This window comes from Pristiophorus japonicus, chromosome 1 (assembly GCF_044704955.1).
Source record: "Pristiophorus japonicus isolate sPriJap1 chromosome 1, sPriJap1.hap1, whole genome shotgun sequence".
Lineage (NCBI taxonomy): Eukaryota > Metazoa > Chordata > Chondrichthyes > Pristiophoridae > Pristiophorus > Pristiophorus japonicus.
This window is the reverse complement of record NC_091977.1, coordinates 375,906,662-375,926,268: the sequence shown is the minus strand read 5'-3', so window position 1 is coordinate 375,926,268 and position 19,607 is coordinate 375,906,662. Positions and strand designations below refer to the sequence as shown.

Genomic DNA, 19,607 nt, shown 5'->3' with positions numbered 1-19,607 from the left:
GAGGCTATTTTTTGTACTTACAATATGCTACTTAAACTTTGCAATGACACTTAAAGAAGCATCCCAGAATAAGACACTGGGTTGGCTTTATCCTGCAGTATTTGCAGGAAAATGTTCTCCATATCACGTTAAAAGTTACTTCTTTTTAAACAAATAAAACGGTTGTTGCGAGACATGAATAAGTGAAAGGTCATGTTTCCCCATCCCAAAAATCAGTAAAGTTTCTTCACCCCTATCACAGAGAGTTAGTAACATCACTAATTAGATTCACAGCCAGCTTGCTCTAGCAAATTTAAATAAAGTTACATTAAAATTATGTTTGCTAGATTAGATACGGATATTTTCTCCATGAAGATATGAGAATAAGACCTTGTAAGGAGTTAGCAGAAATTTCCCTTTGATGCTCCAAAAGGATTTATTAAAGCTCATAGACATCTAACCTCAGTTATAAGGTAAGTTACCTACTTTTAGGGTGACATGACATAAGGAGAGTGAAGTACTATTGCTCAAATTTAGGAATGGTTTACAAGAACTTCAAACAACCAGTGAAAGTGTCAAAGAAAAACAGAGACTGAAAGAAACAGAGAAAGAGAAAAGATGTGAGCTATGCTAACAATATTAGAAAGTTCAGTACTTTAGTATAGCTCAGATGTTCTTGACTGTGTGAAGATGTCCACCTGAAAAGACTCCCTCTAAAGTAGGATCATATTCTGTGCTCAACATGTAATGGGCCATCACAGGTATTTCGTATGTTCTGCATCCTTTAAGCATCTCTAAAAACCTGGAATGAATCATTTTTTGCACCGTAGCAAATCCACATCAATCCAAAGACTTGCAATTAAAGATCCTGTACATCTATCAGCAGGGACTCAGTTTCAAAATTACTATTGCTTACCTGAAGAGAGATTACCGATGACAAGTGTATTAAGTGAGGGAACTGTTTGAGTCAGGTCGCTCCTATAACTATCCACCACAAATAGGGCTCAAAATTGGCCCACACGTTTATCCGGCTCACTCACCAGAGATGACTTTGTGGGCAAAATAGGGCACCGATAAAATCGCCCACGATTCTGGCCGCTGTGTTGCCTCTCCTGGGGCTTGGCGCGGCGTGGCCAGTCGATTGGGGGGGGGGGGCTGCCGGCACTGTGCCAGAAACAGTGCCGGCAGCTCTCCACATGCACGTTCGAGTGTGCGTGCATGCGCAGTAGCTCCTGCCCCCAGCCTCTGTGCGCGTATGGGACCCGATGCTTCATGCCCCTATCCCAAGCCGAGTGACGTCCTGCACAGGCCGGCCCGCTGCCTTCCCGGCTAAAAGGCCACAAGAAGCAGGTTGGTGCTGGGCCCAAGCTAGGGCAGTGGGGATGGGGAGTGATCCCCGGGGGGGGGGGGGGGGGGGCGGGGGAGTGGAATTTTGATCCCGGGGGAGGGAGGGAATTCTGAACCACAGGGTGGGTTCGATCACCGACCCCATTGGGGTAGGGGGTTCCGATCCCGTGGGAAGTCCGATCCCCGAGCTCTATGGAAGATCTGATCCTCGGACGTGTCCTATCTCTGACCCCAGGTGCTGTTCTGATCCTGGAGGGTCTGATCCCCGGCCCCGGGAGGTAGGGTTATTTGTAAGGGGTGGGCTGATGGTGGGTGAGCTTAGGTGGCTGGGAGAACATAAGAACTACGAGCAGGAGGTACTTTTATTTTTTATTTGGATATTTTGAAAAAATTATGTAAATATGTTTTGTCTCTACTTCTTTTATTTTTGTAGTTTAAGCTTCCATGAATGCTTCTGTTGTACAGTAAATTAACTTTGCGAAGTTTGTCATATGATGTCCTCTATAGCTGTTTGATCCTATTCACATTCTTTAGTCAAGTCATTAAGTTCTGCTGGCCTCCGATGTACCTACCTGCGCTGAGTTCTTAACTCTCTGCAAGGGTTTTCTGTGCGGCCACAAGTGGCCACATACACTGGCCTAAGTTAGTTTGGAGTAACTATTAGCTGTCCAAAGTGGCCTAAATGGCTGAAATGGGCGTAGGTGGCTGGTAACGCCTCCTTTTGAATAAAACTAAACTAATCTAAAAAAATCCTAACTAACTCACTTACACTGGTGCAAACTGAATGTGCAAAATGGGGATTTTTAAGATACTCAAGAAAAATCAAGCTGCTCCAAAAAAAACCGGAGCAACTCCTGGGCAATTTTGAGCCCTATAGAGCTGATGGATTTTGTTTCTGCATAAGTCTAAGAGGGCAACCACTGTACTAGTAAATTGAACTGCAGAAATAAACAGCCTGGTATTGGAGGGTATAAATATGGTTGCTATCAGGCTCGGGTTCCCTGAGGTATGGTTTTGCCACATATATGTTTCTGAACATCTAGCAATGTGACCCCCGACAAGACGACATGCCCCAGCACCACCTTGAACCTGGCTATGGACATGGTGTTATGGGGTGTTTTCAACAGGAACTTTACTAGAAGACCCAGATAGACAACATCTTGCATTGTCTGAGGATCACTGGAAATGTGTACCTAGACAAGCCAGGAGTCAATGTGTGGTAAACATGGTGCAGGTGAGGATTACCTGCACCATGTTTAAAATGCATTTGATTTTTTTTTCTTAAAGACCTGACAAAATCCAGTCTGCTGGAAAGTGAAACAGTCATAACACTTAAAGTGTAAATCAAAAGTCAATAGTAAATGTCGAGTAATAACTGGTCTATAATATATTACACTTATTCCATGCATCACACATTCCTTACTTGGGTGCCATCATTCATCTCATGCATCTAGGTGGCACAGCAATAGAATTTCCCATTATTAAGCTCCTAATTGTCACAGCGCACAGACACATCAGCAGCTCCAGCTCTAATACCAGATGGAACTTCAAAGCCTGCAGATCTGCAGACCACAACATCATCATCATCATCGGCAGTCCCTCAAAATCGAGGAAGACTTGCTTCCACTCTATAAAAGTGAGTTCTTAAGTAACTGAACAATGCAGACCACAACCAGCATTACAGCCTCCCTCCCTGGATACAGTACATAGAAATACATAGAAGTTACAACACAAACATTTGGCCCAACCAGTTTGTGTCTACATTTACCCTTCCTTCAAAGAGGTCCTCCTCGCTAGCAGTATCTGCATTGCCTCTTTCCTTCCTGAAGACAGATGCAAAGTATTCGTTAAGAACCTTTCCAACATCTTCCACCTCCATACAAAGATTACCCTCATGGTTTCTAATAGGCCCTACCCTTTCTTTAGTTACCCTCTTACTCTTAATATATTTATAAAACATCTTAGGTTTTCCTTAATTTTACTAGCCAAGAATTTTTTGTGCTCTCTTAGCATTCCTAATATCCTTTTTAATTTTGCATCTTAACTTTCTATATTCCTCTAAAGATTTTATAGTATTTAGCCATTGGTATAGGACAAATGAATACTTTGCATCTGTCTTTAGGAAGGAAAGAGGCAATGCAGATACTGCTAGCGAGGAGGAGTGTGATATTCTGGAATGGGGTGCACTTTCCATTAGTAATAAAAGGGAGAAAAAGGAAACTATCTTCAATATGTGTAGTAAACACTTTAAAGTAATCAAGATACAGCAGAAGCGGCGAGGTCGGGGCGAAGGAGCGGCGAGGGACTGTCGTGGGACATGATCAGGGCCCAGGAGAGGCGTGAGTTCAGGGCCCAGGGGCAGCACAGGCCAGCCTACACTGCGATATGTGTGCGCATTAGGTCCATGCAGCAGAGCAGGTCTCCAGTCGTCTTCAATAATCCTTGCCACTGGACCAAGACCTAGCTCTGTCAAGCCCGTGTAGTGGCTGGTGTGCAACGTTAACCACATGTTAAAAAAATCCATGCACAGGCATCTTCCACCCTTCAGGATGCAGTTCAGGACCTGGAATATTGAAACACCTGCGAACTCATCCTTTTTTGGCATGGAAGCAAGTCATCCTCGCTTCGAGGGACTGCCTATGATGATGACATTTACCCTCTATGCAAGCAAATAGTTCTAATTACATTTACCCAACCTGTTCTCATATTCATTCAATGCCTTTTCCTTCATCAACCTATGCACTCTAATCTTGAATGTTGACAGTTTCTACCTTAACCATTAACCCTACCTAAAAGTGAATGTCACAGCCTCACAACTATGAAGAAGTAGCCTTCCTATAGTGTGGAGCCCAATACTGCACGGTACTCCAACTGAGGTATATTTAGATTTTATATATGCTAATCATTACCTCTTAAGATAAAACCTAGAATTCCATTATCCTTTTGTTTTACAGCCTTATCAACCCAAGATGCTGCCTTTTAAAACATATATTTGCTCTTGGGAGGTGGCTGATGCTGGCAAGGGTACATTTATTGCCCATCTCAAGTTGCCCTGAGGGTATTAAGAGTCAACCGTGTAGTGTGGAGCCAGAGTCACATGAACTGGATAGGGGTGGCAAGTTCCCTTCCCTGAATGACATTAGTGAACCAGTTGGGTTTTTATGACAATCCAGCAAATTTCATGGTTATTTTATCTGGTGCCAGCCCACAAATTATGAGATTTTAATGAATTAAATTTCCAAACTTGCCATGGTGAAATTTAAATTCATAGTGCTAGACTAACAATGTCAAGGCCATTGTACCCAGGTACTGTCGAATTTCTACCCCCAAATACCTCTGCTCTTCCACAATACTGAGTATAATTACTGCTGTTATATTTTTTAAGCAAAATGCATCACCTCACATTTACTGCCATCTGCCAATTTTTAGCTCATTCCCCATCTTATCATTATTGTGAAGCAGCTTCTAAATAAACTATACCTCCCTATTTTTGTATTATCTACAAATTACGACACCACTCCCTCTAAGCCTACTTCCAAATCATTGATATACATTGTGAATAGAAGTTGCCACAGAATGAAACTGAAGATATGGAAGGAGGCCATAGATACAATAAGAGATTTAGAATAGAGAGCAAGAAAATCGCCTTCGAATAGAGAGTTAGGAGGCTGTGGAATTCACTCCAAAGTTAGTGGGTTTGGCAGAAACTATGTCAGGATTCAAAATTGGATAGGTGGATGAAGAAAAATAGGATAGAGATATACGGGACCAGGGTGGTTAACAGTATTTGCTCGCGTGGAGGCTATACATCGATCTGGACTGGTTGGGCCAAATAGCCTGTTTCTATGTTGTAACTTCTATGTATTTTTTGTCCCAGGGTTCCTGAAACAGAAAACATGCAAATATTTCAGAGTAAACATACTTCTCAAATGAATTAAAGTGCAGCAAGCAACCACATATTACTGCTCTGGTATCTTAAATATTAAACATTTTTTTTAAAGAATAAGAATAAAACTATAATCTTGAATATTATAGAAAATAAACAATGGGCCCAAGTTTCCACAAGAAAAAAAACGGGTGCCCCTCCGAGCTGGGCGCCCGTTTTTCGCGCCGAAAACGGCGCCTAAAAAAATCCTCGGTAGTCTCCACCGACTTACAGGTCCTGTGGCACTCGGCGCAGCCGGCACGAGCTGTGGGGGGGGCGGAGCCAGGTCCCTGCGCTGAAAACAGTGCCGGGACCTCTGCACATGCGCGCTACAGTCGACACGCAAGTGCAGTAGCTCCAGGCGCCGAACTGTGTGGGAGGGGCCCGAAGCACACAGCCCCTAGCCCTGGCTGAATGGCCTCACTGGGGCTCCTCCCACGGCCAGCTCCTGCTCCCCGCCCGACCAGACCCGACACTCGCCCCCCCCCCCCCCCCCCGACCCGACACCCGCTCCCCCCCGCCCCGACCGAGACCCGACACCCGCTCCCCCCCCGCCGCCCCGACACCCGAGACCCGCTCCCCCCCGCCCCGACAGAGACCCGAGACCCGCTCTCTGCCCCCCCCCCCCCCCCGCCCCGACCCGAGGCCCGCTCCACCCCCCCACCCAGACCCGACACCCGCGCCCTCCCCCCGACCCACACCCGCTCCCCCGACCCCCCCCTCTCTCTCTCCCTCCCTCCCTCCCTCCCTCCCCTCCCCTCTCTCTCTCTCTCTCTCTCTCTCTCCCTCTCCCTCCCTTGCTCAGCGGCACGAACAGCTGCAGAATTCTCCCTGGCTGAAGCACTTTCACACAGGTAGGAAGATGGTTTATTTAATCTTTTCTTGGCTTATAAATGTTTATTCAGGTTGGATTTATTTGTATAATATTTGTAGAAGTATAAATAAGGATTTATTGTCAAATTTAATGAGTTCCCTTCCCCCCCACCTCGTTCTGGACGCCTAATTTGTAACCTGCGCCTGATTTTTTAATGCGTAGAACAGGTTTTTTCAGTTCTACAAAAATCTTCACTGGCGCCATTCTACTTTAGTTTGGAGTACATTTTCACTGTGGAAACTTTGAAATCAGGCGTCAGTGGCCGGACACGCCCCCTTTTGAAGAAAAAATTCTGTTCTAAACTAGAACTGTTCTACCTGACTAGAACTGCAGAAAAAAAAATGTGGAGAATTGCGATTTCTAAAATAGTCCGTTCTCCACCAGTTGCTCCTAAAAATCAGGCGTGAATCATGTGGAAACTTGGGCCCAAAAATTCTGAATCAATTCTCCCCAGAAAAAAGGGAGGAATGGGCAATTGTGAGCTATGGGTCCTTATAACTTGATTATTTAAATATATTGTACACCAACGCTTTAGCTCAATATTTGACATGAATCTGCACTACAGTTTGACAAAACAAGGCATCAGAGAATGCTTTGATCTTCATCTAAGTAGTACATTATCTGTTCAAGTCTTAGAGCTCAAAGAATAACGTCAGCTTCAATTATTGAGTATAAATTAAGATGAAAGAACCATAGATCTGAATAATCCATCGCATGGACAACCAAGTTAACTGACCAAAACCACTTCTTCCAACTGATCCACTAAAAACAAAGTGTAAAATTAAACTACAACTGTACTTGACATGCAAAGTACAATGGTGACAGAACAAAGATGACTTAAAGTCACCAAAATAGTTAAAGTGGACCCCACCCAACAACATGGGCAAACTGAAAGAATGTTTTGCTGTGGAAAATCTTAAAAATAAATTATTTAAAATAAAAACATGAAAAATGATATCCTTTTACAATTATGCTAAAATGTCTACTCTTCTGGCTCATAGTTTAATAAATGCAAACTTAACTAATCAGCTTTTTTTTTTACAAAAGGTAACACATTTTCATTGCAAAGAATTATACTTGATGCCCGTTTAACTTTGGGGCCCAAATAATGCAGAGCAGTTATCTGTCAGATTATGAAGTGGACAGACAGCAACAGGTTTCCACAACCTCCAGAGGTGAAAATCCTCAACCATTTTAATACAATGAGTATTTTTCCTTTAGTCAGTACTGACCAGCTGCAATCTCTGGGAAAGTTGACTGAGATTTTCTTTGTGGTTACAGCCAGTTCCTCCTTTAATTGTGCGCTGTAAGTGCAGTCAATCACTACAAAGCTGCATCTCTGACAGGTACCTTTAACACAACTGCAAAGCTAGAAGAAAAAAAGTCTGGATGTTTTGTTTCAAGATTTGGGCTGCATCTCTTTTTCCTAGAACAGGTAGGTAAAGCCACAGGCAGTGTTGAGTATATGAGGCTCAGCCAAGATGCATAAAGCCACAAAAATTCCCGCAGCCAAAGCTAAAAGCAGTCTGAACAGACTTTAGCATTCAGCCGAGGTCAAATTCAGTTAGCAAGAAAGTCAGATTAACTACCGAGATTGAACCATTAAAAGCAATACAAGAAAAAAAACTATTAACTATAAATATGACAGTTTTCAAAAAGTTTCCACTTTTCTGATTTGCCAGCATCAGTCATCCTTTGTCGATTTTCTGTTAATGTCATTTGTACTCAAAATGAAATAAACATACTCACAGAAAACCACAAGGTACATTTTTTTTAAAAAGGTGATGATTACCAGATGTCAAAAGGCATTATTGCATACTGCAGCTGTGACTACATAGGTTATTTGCATTATTGCAAACCACAGTTTAGATTTAATAGTTTATTTGACAATACTGTGAAATGCATTTGGTCCACTATTACTCGTTCCAAATATTCTTTCACTCACAGGTCCAACCCTGGGAACATTACAAGCCGAGACATAGGTCAATAAGAAACATTGGCAAACACAATAGCCATTGCCTCAAACAGCGCTGTTGACAGACACCAGCACAAAGGCAATGAATAGAGTCCCCCTCAGTTCTCACACACAGCGAAGAATGAGTCAGTGTACTGCTGCTTTGGTGCTCTGTTTGTACAGTGTATACAGCTTTTGTCTGCAGCCACTGTTCTCTGCTGAATGCGGACTAAATAGTCTAGGAAGTGCAATCATAAGTAAAGCCTTTTACTCCCACCTCCAGCCAGCACAACGTTCAGTGCGTGTGATAGGCCAGCAAAGAAGTCTAAAGTCATCTCCTGAAGTATAAAGCCACTTTTACTTGCTTGAATTAGCTGCTAGCTTTAATTTGAACCCTTTAGCTCAATTGTAACCCTTTCTTATCTGCTTATTTCAATAGCTGGACAAGAATTAACAGTATTCACACATATAATAATGCTCAGTAACTAACTTTTTAAAAGTTGCATTTCAACAATTATAAATTGGAAAATTAAAGAAGTGCATCATAAAAAAAAAAGAAATCTCTTAAAAGTTTTACATTCGTTACTCAATAAGGTGAAAAAAAGACCAAGCAACTATAGGCCCATCAATAATTGGTAAAAAAAATGGAAATCAATTATGAGGAGAAAACTTCAGAATTATCTGTATAATAACCTAATAAACATATACATAACAAAAGCCCACATTTGACATGGACAGTCAGCATGATAAGCGCTAAGTCTTCAACTGTATTTGTGGTGGATAATCAGCACAAATCAGGGCCCTCTCCACACACCAGTACTGCTCCCAACAATTCCACAGTAGACAGCAACTGGAATTGCTTACAACAGTAGCAGTAGCTGAGTAGGAAACATAGAAACATAGAAAATAGGTGCAGGAGTAGGCCATTCGGCCCTTCTAGCCTGCACCGCCATTCAATGAGTTCATGGCTGAACATGCAACCTCAGTACCCCATTCCTGCTTTCTCACCATACCCCTTGATTCCCCTAGTAGTAAGGACTTCATCTAACTCCTTTTTGAATATATTTAGTGAATTGGCCTCAACAACTTTCTGTGGTAGAGAATTCCACAGGTTCACCACTCTCTGGGTGAAGAAATTCCTCCTCATCTCGGTCCTAAATGGCTTCCCCCTTATCCTTAGACTGTGTCCCCTGGTTCTGGACTTTCCCAACATTGGGAACATTCTTCCTGCATCTAACCTGTCTAACCCCGTCAGAATTTTAAACGTTTCTATGAGGTCCCCTCTCATTCTTCTGAACTCCAGTGAATACAAGCCCAGTTGATCCAGTCTTTCTTGATAGGTCAGTCCCGCCATCCCGGGAATCAGTCTGGTGAACCTTCGCTGCACTCCCTCAACAGCAAGAATGTCCTTCCTCAGGTTAGGAGACCAAAACTGTACACAATACTCCAGGTGTGGCCTCACCAAGGCCCTGTACAATTGTAGCAACACCTCCCTGCCCTTGTACTCAAATCCCCTCGCTATGAAGGCCAACATGCCATTTGCTTTCTTAACCGCCTGCTGTACCTGCATGCCAACCTTCAATGACTGATGTACCATGACACCCAGGTCTCTTTGCATCTCCCCTTTTCCTAATCTGTCACCATTCAGATAATAGTCTGTCTCTCTGTTTTTACCACCAAAGTGGATAACCTCACATTTATCCACATTATACTTCATCTGCCATGCATTTGCCCACTCACCTAACCTATCCAAGTCGCTCTGCAGCCTCATAGAATCCTCCTTGCAGCTCACACTGCCACCCAACTTAGTGTCATCCGCAAATTTGGAGATACTATATTTAATCCCCTCGTCTAAATCATGAATGTACAGTGTAAACAGCTGGGGCCCCAGCACAGAACCTTGCGGTACCCTACTAGTCACTGCCTGCCATTCTGAAAAGTCCCCATTTACTCCTACTCTTTGCTTCCTGTCTGACAACCAGTTCTCAATCCATGTCAGCACACTACCCCCAATCCCATGTGCTTTAACTTTGCACATTAATCTCTTGTGTGGGACCTTGTCGAAAGCCTTCTGAAAGTCCAAATATACCACATCAACTGGTTCTCCCTTGTCCACTCTACTGGAAACATCCTCAAAAAATTCCAGAAGATTTGTCAAGCATGATTTCCCTTTCACAAATCCATGCTGACTTGGACCTATCATATTACCTCTTTCCAAATGCATTGCTATGACATCCTTAATAATTGATTCCATCATTTTACCCACTACCGATGTCAGGCTGACCGGTCTGTAATTCCCTGTTTTCTCTCTCCCTCCTTTTTTAAAAAGTGGGGTTACATTGGCTACCCTCCACTCCATAGGAACTGATCCAGAGTCAATGGAATGTTGGAAAATGACTGTCAATGCATCCGCTATTTCCAAGGCCACCTCCTTAAGTACTCTGGGATGCAGTCCATCAGGCCCTGGGGATTTATCGGCCTTCAATCCCATCAATTTCCCAACACAATTTCCCGACTAATAAGGATTTCCCTCAGTTCCTCCTCCTTACTAGACCCTCCGACCCCTTTTATATCCGGAAGATTGTTTGTGTCCTCCTCAGTGAATACCGAACGAAAGTACTTGTTCAATTGGTCCGCCATTTCTTTGTTCCCCGTTATGACTTCCCCTGATTCTGACTGTTTGTCTTTACTAACCTTTTTCTCTTTACATATCTATAGAAACTTTTGCAATCCATCTTAATGTTCCCTGCAAGCTTCTTCTCGTACTCCATTTTCCCTGCCCTAATCAAACCCTTTGTCCTCCTCTGCTGAGTTCTAAATTTCTCCCAGTCCCCGGGTTCGCTGCTATTTCTGGCCAATTTGTATGCCACTTCCTTGGCTTTAATGCTATCCCTGATTTCCCTTGATAGCCACGGTTGAGGCACCTTCCCTTTTTTATTTTTACGACAGACAGGAATGTACAATTGTTGTAGTTCATCCATGCGGTCTCTAAATGTCTGCCATTGCCCATCCACAGTCAACCCCTTCAGTATCATTCGCCAATCTATCCTAGCCAATTCACGCCTCATACCTTCAAAGTTACCCTTCTTTAAGTTCTGGACCATGGTCTCTGAATTAACTGTTTCATTCTCCATCCTAATGCAGAATTCCACCATATTATGGTCACTCTTCCCCAAGGGGCCTCGCACAACGAGATTGCTAATTAATCCTCTCTCATTACACAACACCCAGTCTAAGATGGCCTCCCCCCTAGTTGGTTCCTCGACATATTGGTCTAAAAAACCATCCCTTATGCACTCCAGGAAATCCTCCTCTACCGTATTGCTTCCAGTTTGGTTAACCCAATCTATGTGCATATTAAAGTCACCCATTATAACTGCTGCACCTTTATTGCACGCACCCCTAATTTCATGTTTGATGCCCTCCCCAACATCACTACTACTGTTTGGAGGTCTGTACACAACTCCCACTAACGTTTTTTGTCCTTTGGTATTCTGCAGCTCTACCCATATAGATTCCACATCATCCAAGCTAATGTCCTTCCGAACTATTGCCTTAATTTGCTCCTTAACCAGCAATGCTACCCCAACTCCTTTTCCTTTTATTCTATCTTTCCTGAATGTTGAATACCCCTGGATGTTGAGTTCCCAGCCCTGATCATCCTGGAGCCACGTCTCCGTAATCCCAATCACATCATATTTGTTAACATCTATTTGCACAGTTAATTCATCCACTTTATTGCGGATACTCCTTGCATTAAGACACAAAGCCTTCAGGCTTGTTCTTTTAACACCCTTTGTCCTTTTAGAAAATTGCTGTACAGTGGCCCTTTTTGTTCTTTGCCTTGGGTTTCTCTGCCCTCCACTTTTCCTCATCTCCTTTCTGTCTTTTGCTTTTGCCTCCTTTTTGTTTCCCTCTGTCTCCCTGCATTGGTTCCCATCCCCCTGCCATATCAGTTTAAATCCTCCCCAACAGCACTAGCAAACACTCCCCCTAGGACATTGATTCTGGTCCTGCCCAGGTGCAGACCGTCCGGTTTGTACTGGTCCCACCTCCCCCAGAACCGGTTCCAATGCCCCAGGAATTTGAATCCCTCCCTGTTGCACCACTGCTCAAGCCACGTATTCATCTGCGCTATCCTGCGATTCCTACTCTGACTATCACGTGGCACTGGTAGCAATCCCGAGATTACTACTTTTGAGGTCCTACTTTTTAATTTAGCTCCTAGCTCCTTAAATTCGTTTCGTAGGACCTCATCCCTTTTTTTACCTATGTCGTTGGTACCAATGTGCACCACGACAACTGGCTGTTCTCCCTCCCTTTTTAGAATGTCCTGCACCTGCTCCGAGACATCCTTGACCCTTGCACCAGGGAGGCAACATACCATCCTGGAGTCTCGGTTGCGGCCGCAGAAACGCCTATCTATTCCCCTCACCATTGAATCCCCAATCACTATTGCTCTCCCACTCTTTTTCCTGCCCTCCTGTGCAGCAGAGCCAGCCATGGTGCCATGAACTTGGCTGCTGCTGCCCTCCCCTGATGAGTCATCCCCCTCAACAGTACCCAAAGCAGTGTATCTGTTTTGCAGGGGGATGACCACAGGGGACTCCTGCACTACCTTCCTTGCACTGCTCTTCCTGTTGGTCTTCCATTCCCTATCTGGCTGTGGACCCTTTCCCTGCGGTACGACCAACTCGCTACACGTGATACTCACGTCATTCTCAGCATCGTGGATGCTCCAGAGTGAATCCACCCTCAGCTCCAACTCCGCAACGCGGACCGTCAGGAGCTTGAGGTGGACACACTTCCTGCAAATATAGTCGTCAGGGACACTGGTGTCGTCCCTGAGTTCCCACATGGTACAGGAGGAGCATAACACCCGACCGAGCTCTCCTGCCATGACTTAACCCTTAGATACACTTAAATTGGCAACAACAATGTTAAAAGTTACTGACTGATATAGAAGAGAAAAAAGAAAAACTACTCACCAATCACCAGCCAATCACTGGTACTTAGTGGCAAAATCAATAAAAACTTGGATTTATATAGCACCTATCTCACAGAATAAAGTCCCAAGGCACTTCACAGAGGCATAATAGGACAAAATAAAGCATTAGAAGGAATTAGGAATGGTGACCAAAAGTGCAAAGAGGTGGGGTTTAATAATGGTCTTAAAGGATGAGAGGGAGGTGAAGAGGTTCAGGAAGGGAATTCCAGAATGTAATGCCTAAATGGTTTAAGGCAATGGTTGGATGAAGGGAGTGAGAATGCATGAGAGGCTGGTCAGAGGAACGCAGAGTTCAGGGTGTGGTTTGTAGAGCTGCAGAAGATTAGAGATAGAAAGGAATGAGGCCATGCAGGCACTTAAACATGAGGATGAGAATTTTAAACTTGGTGTTGGGGAACTGGGAGCCAAAGCAGGTCAGCAAGTTCATGGGTGATGGGTCAGCAGGATTTGGTGTGTGACAGGATGCAGGGCAGCAGAGTTTTGGATGAGTTGAAGCTTATAGAACATGGAGTATAGGAGGCTGTCCAGGAGAGCATTGGAATAGTTGAGTCTGGGTTTTATCTATACAAACTTATCACTCTGATTGTGCTATCTGGCCAATGGTTTCCCACAAATTGCATAAAATACATGCTGATTTTATTTCAGTAACTGTCTAATATCCAAAAAATGGCTTGAACAATATATATATTTTTAATTACATTATTTCATAATAACATAGCTAAATTTATTCAAAAGCAAAATATTGCGGATGCTGGAACTTGGAATAAAAACAGAAAATGCTGAAAATCTCAGCAGATCAGGCAGCATCAGTGGAGAGGAAGCAGAGTTAACGTTTCGGGTCGATGACCCTTCGTCAGAACTGGAGTGTGTTTGAAAAGAACAGATTCTTAACAAGCGCTGAAAGGGGGAGGGGAAGAAAGAACAAAAGGGAAACACAGAAAATAGGTGCAGGAGTAGGCCATTCGGCCCTTCGAGCCTGCACCACCATTCAATAAGATCATGGCTGATCATTCACCTCAGTACCCCTTTCCTGCTTTCTCTCCATACCCCTTGATCCCTTTAGCCGTAAGGGCAATATCTAACTCCCTCTTGAATATATCCAATGAACTGGCATCAACAACTCTTTGCGGTAGAGAATTCCACAGGTTAACAACTCTCTGAGTGAAGGAGTTTCTCCTTATCTCAGTCCTAAATGGCTTACCCCTTATCCATAAACTGTGTCCCCTGGTTCTCGACTTCCTCAGCATCGGGAACATTCTTCCTGCATCTAACCTGTCCAGTCCAGTCAGGATTTTATATGTTTCTATGAGATCCCCTCTCATCCTTCTAAACTCCAGTGAATACAGGCCCAGTCGATCCATTCTCTCCTCAAATGTCAGTCCTGCCATCCCGGGAATCAGTCTGGTGAACCTTCGCTGCACTCCCTCAATAGCAAGAACGTCCTTCCTCAGATTAGGAGACCAAAACTGTACACAATATTCCAGGTGCGGCCTCACCAAGGCCCTGTACAACTGCAGTAAGACCTCTCTGCTCCGATAATCAAATCCCCCAGCTATGAAGGCCAACATGCCATTTGCCTTCTTCACCGTCTGCTGTACCTGCATGCCAACTTTCAATGACTGATGTACCATGACACCCAGGTCTCGTTGCACCTCCCCTTTTCCTAATCTGCCGCCATTCAGATAATATTCTGACTTCGTGTTTTTGCCATCAAAGTAGAAAACCTCACATTTATCCACATTATACTGCATCTGCCATGCATTTGCCCACTCACCTAACCTGTCTAAGTCACCCTGCAGCCTCTTAGCATCCTCCTCACAGCTCACACCGCCACCCAGCTTAGTGTCATCTGCAAACTTGGAGATATTACACTCAATTTCTTCATCCAAATCATTGATGTATATTGTAAATAGCTGGGGTCCCAGCACTGAGCCCTGTGGCACCCCACTAGTCACTGCCTGCCATTCTGAAAAGGACCCGTTAATCCCGACTCTCTGCTTCCTGTCTGCCAACCAGTTCTCTATCCACGTCAGTACATTACCCCCAATACTATGTGCTTTAATTTTGCACACCAATCTCTTGTGTGGGACCTTGTCAAAAGCCTTTTGAAAGTCCAAATACACCACATCCACTGGTTCTCCCTTGTCCTCTCTACTAGTTACATCCTCAAAAAATTCTAGAAGATTTGTCAAGCATGATTTCCCTTTCATAAATCCATGCTTTCCAAATGCGTTGCTATTTCATCTTTAATAATTGATTCCAACATTTTCCCCACTACTGATGTCAGGCTAACCGGTCTATAATTACCCATTTTATCTCTCCCTCCTTTTTTTTTTTAAAAAGTGGTGTTACATTAGCTACTCTCCAGTCCATAGGAACTGATCCAGAGTCGATAGACTGTTGGAAAATGATCACCAATGCATCCACTATTTCTAGGGCCACTTCCTTAAGTACTCTGGGATGCAGACTATCAGGCCCCGGGGATTTATTGGCCTTCAATCTCATCAATTTCCCTAATACAATTTCCCGCCTAATAAGGATTTCCTTCAGTTCCTCCTTCTCACTAGACCCTTGGTACCTGAGTATTTGCGGAAGGTTATTTGTGTCTTCCTTCGTGAAGACAGAACCAAAGTATGTGTTTCAACTGGTCTGCCATTTTTTTGTTCCCCATTACAAATTCACCTGAATCTGACTGCAAAGGACCTATGCTTGTCTTCACATATGTATAAAAGCTTTTGCAGTCAGTTTTTATGTTCCCAGCAAGCTTCCTCTCATACTCTATTTTCCCTCCTAATTAAACACTTTGTCCTCTGCAGGATTCCAAATTTCTCCCATTCTTCAGATTTGCTGCTTTTGCTGGCCAATTTATATGCCTCTTCCTTGGTTTAACAATATTCTTAATTTCCCTTGTTAGCCATGGTTGAGCCACCTTCCCAGTTTTATTTTTACTCCAGACAGGGGTGTACAATTGTTGAAGTTCATCCATGTGATCTTTAAATGTTTGCCATTGCCTATCCACCGTCAACCCTTTATGTATCATTCACCAGTCTTAACAAGCACAGAAAGGGGGAGGGGGATAAAGAACAAAAGGGAAGGTCTGCAATAGGTTGGAAGACAAGAGAGATTAAAGAGACAAAAGGGATGCTGGCCCAAATTCAAATAGTTATGGCTAAACTTATTCACTGAATTCTTTTTTATGTCTTCAGAAAGAGTGGAAGGGCACACGCAAAGGACATGAATATCTGGTTTAGGTCATAAGGAGGTACAATTGTTCATCATCAGATTATGTTCTCATACAATCAAAGAATCATGGAATCATAGGGATCAAATTTGGTCCAACCCTTTTTTCGGCACAATCACGAGAGATGCGTCGACTTTGTGGGCTGAAAACGGCGCCTAAAAAATCTCCCCGATTCTGGCCGGTGTGTTGCCTCTCCTGGGGCTTGACGCAGCGTGGTCAGTGGATTGGGGGGCGGAGCTAAGGCCCTGCGCGACAAACAGTGCCGGCAGCTGTCCGCATGCGCATTAGAGCGTTTGTGCATGTGCAGTAGCTCCTGCCGATGATGATGATGCGAATTTTGTCATATGATGTCCTGTATAGCTGTTTGATCCTATTCACATTCTTTAGTCAAGTCATTAAGTTCTGCTGGCCTCCGACATACCTACCTGCGCTGAGTTCTTAACTCTCTGCAAGGGTTTTCTGTGCAGCCACATACGCTAGCCTAAGTTAGTTTGTCCAAAGTGGCCTAAATGGCTGAAACGGGCGTAGGTGGCTGGTAACGTCCCCTTTTGAAAAAAATGAAACTAATCTAAAAAAATTCTAACTAACTCACTTACATTGGCGCAAATTGAATGTGTAAAATGGGGATTTTTAAGATACTCCAGAAAAATCAAGTTGCTCCAAAAAAAAACGGAGCAATTCCTGCGCAATTTTGAGCCCATAGAATGGTTACAGCACAGAAAGTGGACATTCGGCCCATCGAGCCCATGCCAGCTCTCTGCAAGAGCTCTTCAGTTCATCACACTCCCCCGTCCTTTTCCCGTACCCCTGAAAATGTTTTTCCTTCAGGTACTTATCCTATTCCTTTTTGAAAGCCACGATTAAGTTTGCCTCCACCATCCTTTCAGGCAGTGAATTCCAGATCCTAGCCACTCGCTGCGTAAAAAAGTTTTTCCTCATTTCGCCTTTGGTTCTTTTGCCAATCACCTTGAATCTGTGTCCTCGGTTCTCAACCCTTCTGCTAATGGGAACAGTTTCTCTCTACTCTGTCTGGACCCCTCATGATTTTAAATACCTCTATCAAATCTCCTCCCAACCTTCTCTGCTCCAAGGAGAACAAGCCCAGCTGCTCTAGTCTATCCATGTAACTGAAGTCGCTCATCCCTGGATTCATTCTTGTAAATCTTTTCTGCACCCTCTCTAAGGCCTTCATATCCTTCCTAAAGTGCGGTACCCAGAATTGGACACAATACTCCAGTTGAAGCCGAACTAGTGTTTTATAAAGATCCATCATAACTTCCATGTTTTTGTACTCTAAGTCCCGATTTATGAAGCCCAGTATCCCGTGTGCTTTTTTAACCACTTTTTCAACCTGTCCTGCCACCTTCAACAATTTGTGCACATATACCTCCAGGTCTCTGTCTACAAGTAGATAAAGGGCAGTGTGAGTCAACTCCCAAGAAAGTAAGATGCATGCTCAGACTGCTTTCAGGAGCAACTGACAACACTGAACCCGTGCAGATATCTACAGCAAGACCCAAATTTATAACCGGGGACTTCTGGTCTCCAGTCACCCACTTCTGGGGTGAGGGAACGAGTGGGAGTAGATACAAAATCAAAGGTGGAGTGAGTGATAGCAGAGCAAGGGGAGATAAAGATACAGGAGTTGGGAAGCAGGCAAGGGCAGTCCTAACTAGCTGGACAACAGAGGAAAGGCATTGGAGGAGGATGGTCTGATCAATCATGTCAAAGGATGCAGACAGGTCAAAAGGATAAGGGCTAGTTTACCACGGTCACATAGAATGTCATTTGTGACTTTGATATGGGTTGTTTCAGTACTTTGGCAGGGACGGAAACCTGATTGGATACATGCATTCCAATTCAAATTCCTTCAGGAGCTGGACACGTTTCCAGCTGAGGCTGATATCACGGTGTACAGTCGGGAGTGGCAGGTTGAGGATCGAGGCCTATAAAAGGCTAGCAGCAGCAGTTCGGGAGTGGCAGTCAGGAGCGGGAGGTCGAGGATAGAGGCCTGTAAAAGGCCAGCAGCAGCAGTTCGGGAGCGGCAGTCGGGAGCGGGAGGTCGAGGATCGAGGCCTATAAAAGGCCAGCAGCAGCAGTTTGGGAGCGGGAGGTCGAGGATCGAGGCCTATAAAAGGCCAGCAGCGACAGTCGGTGCAGGGACAAAAGTAAACAAAGAAGTAAAAAGAAATCGAAGTGTGGCATCACAGCCAAGCGGGTAAGTGATTGGCTGGTGGATTGGTGAGTATTTTATCTTTTTCTTTTCTTATCTGTAAGAAACCTTTGGCATTGTTGCCAAATTAAGTTAATTTAAGGGTTAAGTCATGGCAGGAGAGCCCAGATCTGTGTCATGCTCCTCCTGTGCTATGTGGGAAATCAGGGACATTTCCAGTGTTCCTGACTACTATGTGTGTGGGAAGTGTATCCAGCTGCAGCTCCTGTCAGACCGCATGAGGGCACTGGAGCTGCGCGTGGATTCACTCTGGAGCATCCGCGATGCTGAGGAAGTCGTGAATAGCATGTTTAGTGAGTTGGTCACACTGCAGGTAAAGGTTACAAAGGCAGATAGGGAATGGGTGACCATCAGGCAGAGCAGGAGTAGGAAGGTAGTGCAAGAGTCTCCTGCGGTCATCTCCCTCCAAAACAGATATACCACTTTGGATACTGTTGGGGGGGGGGGGGGATGGCTCATCAGAGGAAGGCAGCAGCAGCAGCCAAGTTCATGGCACCATGGGTGGCTCTGCTGCACAGGAGGGCAGGAAAAAGAGTGGGAGAGCTATAGTGGTAGGGGATTCTATTGTAAGGGGAAGACATAGGCGTTTCTGCGGCTGCAATCGAGACTCCAGGATGCTTTGTTGCCTCCCTAGTGCAAGGGTCAAGGATGTCTCGGAGCGTCTGCAGAGCATTCTGGAGGGGGAGGGTGACCAGCCAGTTGTAGTGGTGCATATAGGTATCAACGATATAGGTAAAAAATGGGATGAGGTCCTACAGGCTGAATTTAGAGAGTTAGGAGTTAAATTAAAAAGTATGACTTCAAAAGGTAGTAATCTCAGGATTGCTACCAGTGCCACATGCTAGTCAGAGTAGAAATTGTAGGATAGTTAAGATGAATACGTGGCTTGACGAATGGTGCAAGAGGGAGGGATTCAAATTCCTGGGACATTGGAACCGGTTCTGAGGGAGATGGGACCAGTACAAACTGGACGGTCTGCACCGAGGCAGGACCGGAACCGATGTCCTAGGGGGAGTGTTTGCTTGTGCTGTTGGGGAGGGGTTAAA

The 19,607-nt window shown here is 44.4% G+C and overlaps 1 protein-coding gene across 1 annotated transcript in view; it reads right to left on the bottom strand.

The window, feature by feature from the left end:
• The window catches only part of LOC139273964 (tumor protein D52-like), a 375,101-nt gene that overhangs the window by 96,072 nt on the left and 259,422 nt on the right, over positions 1-19,607 (bottom strand). The gene's annotated exons all lie outside the window — the stretch shown is intronic.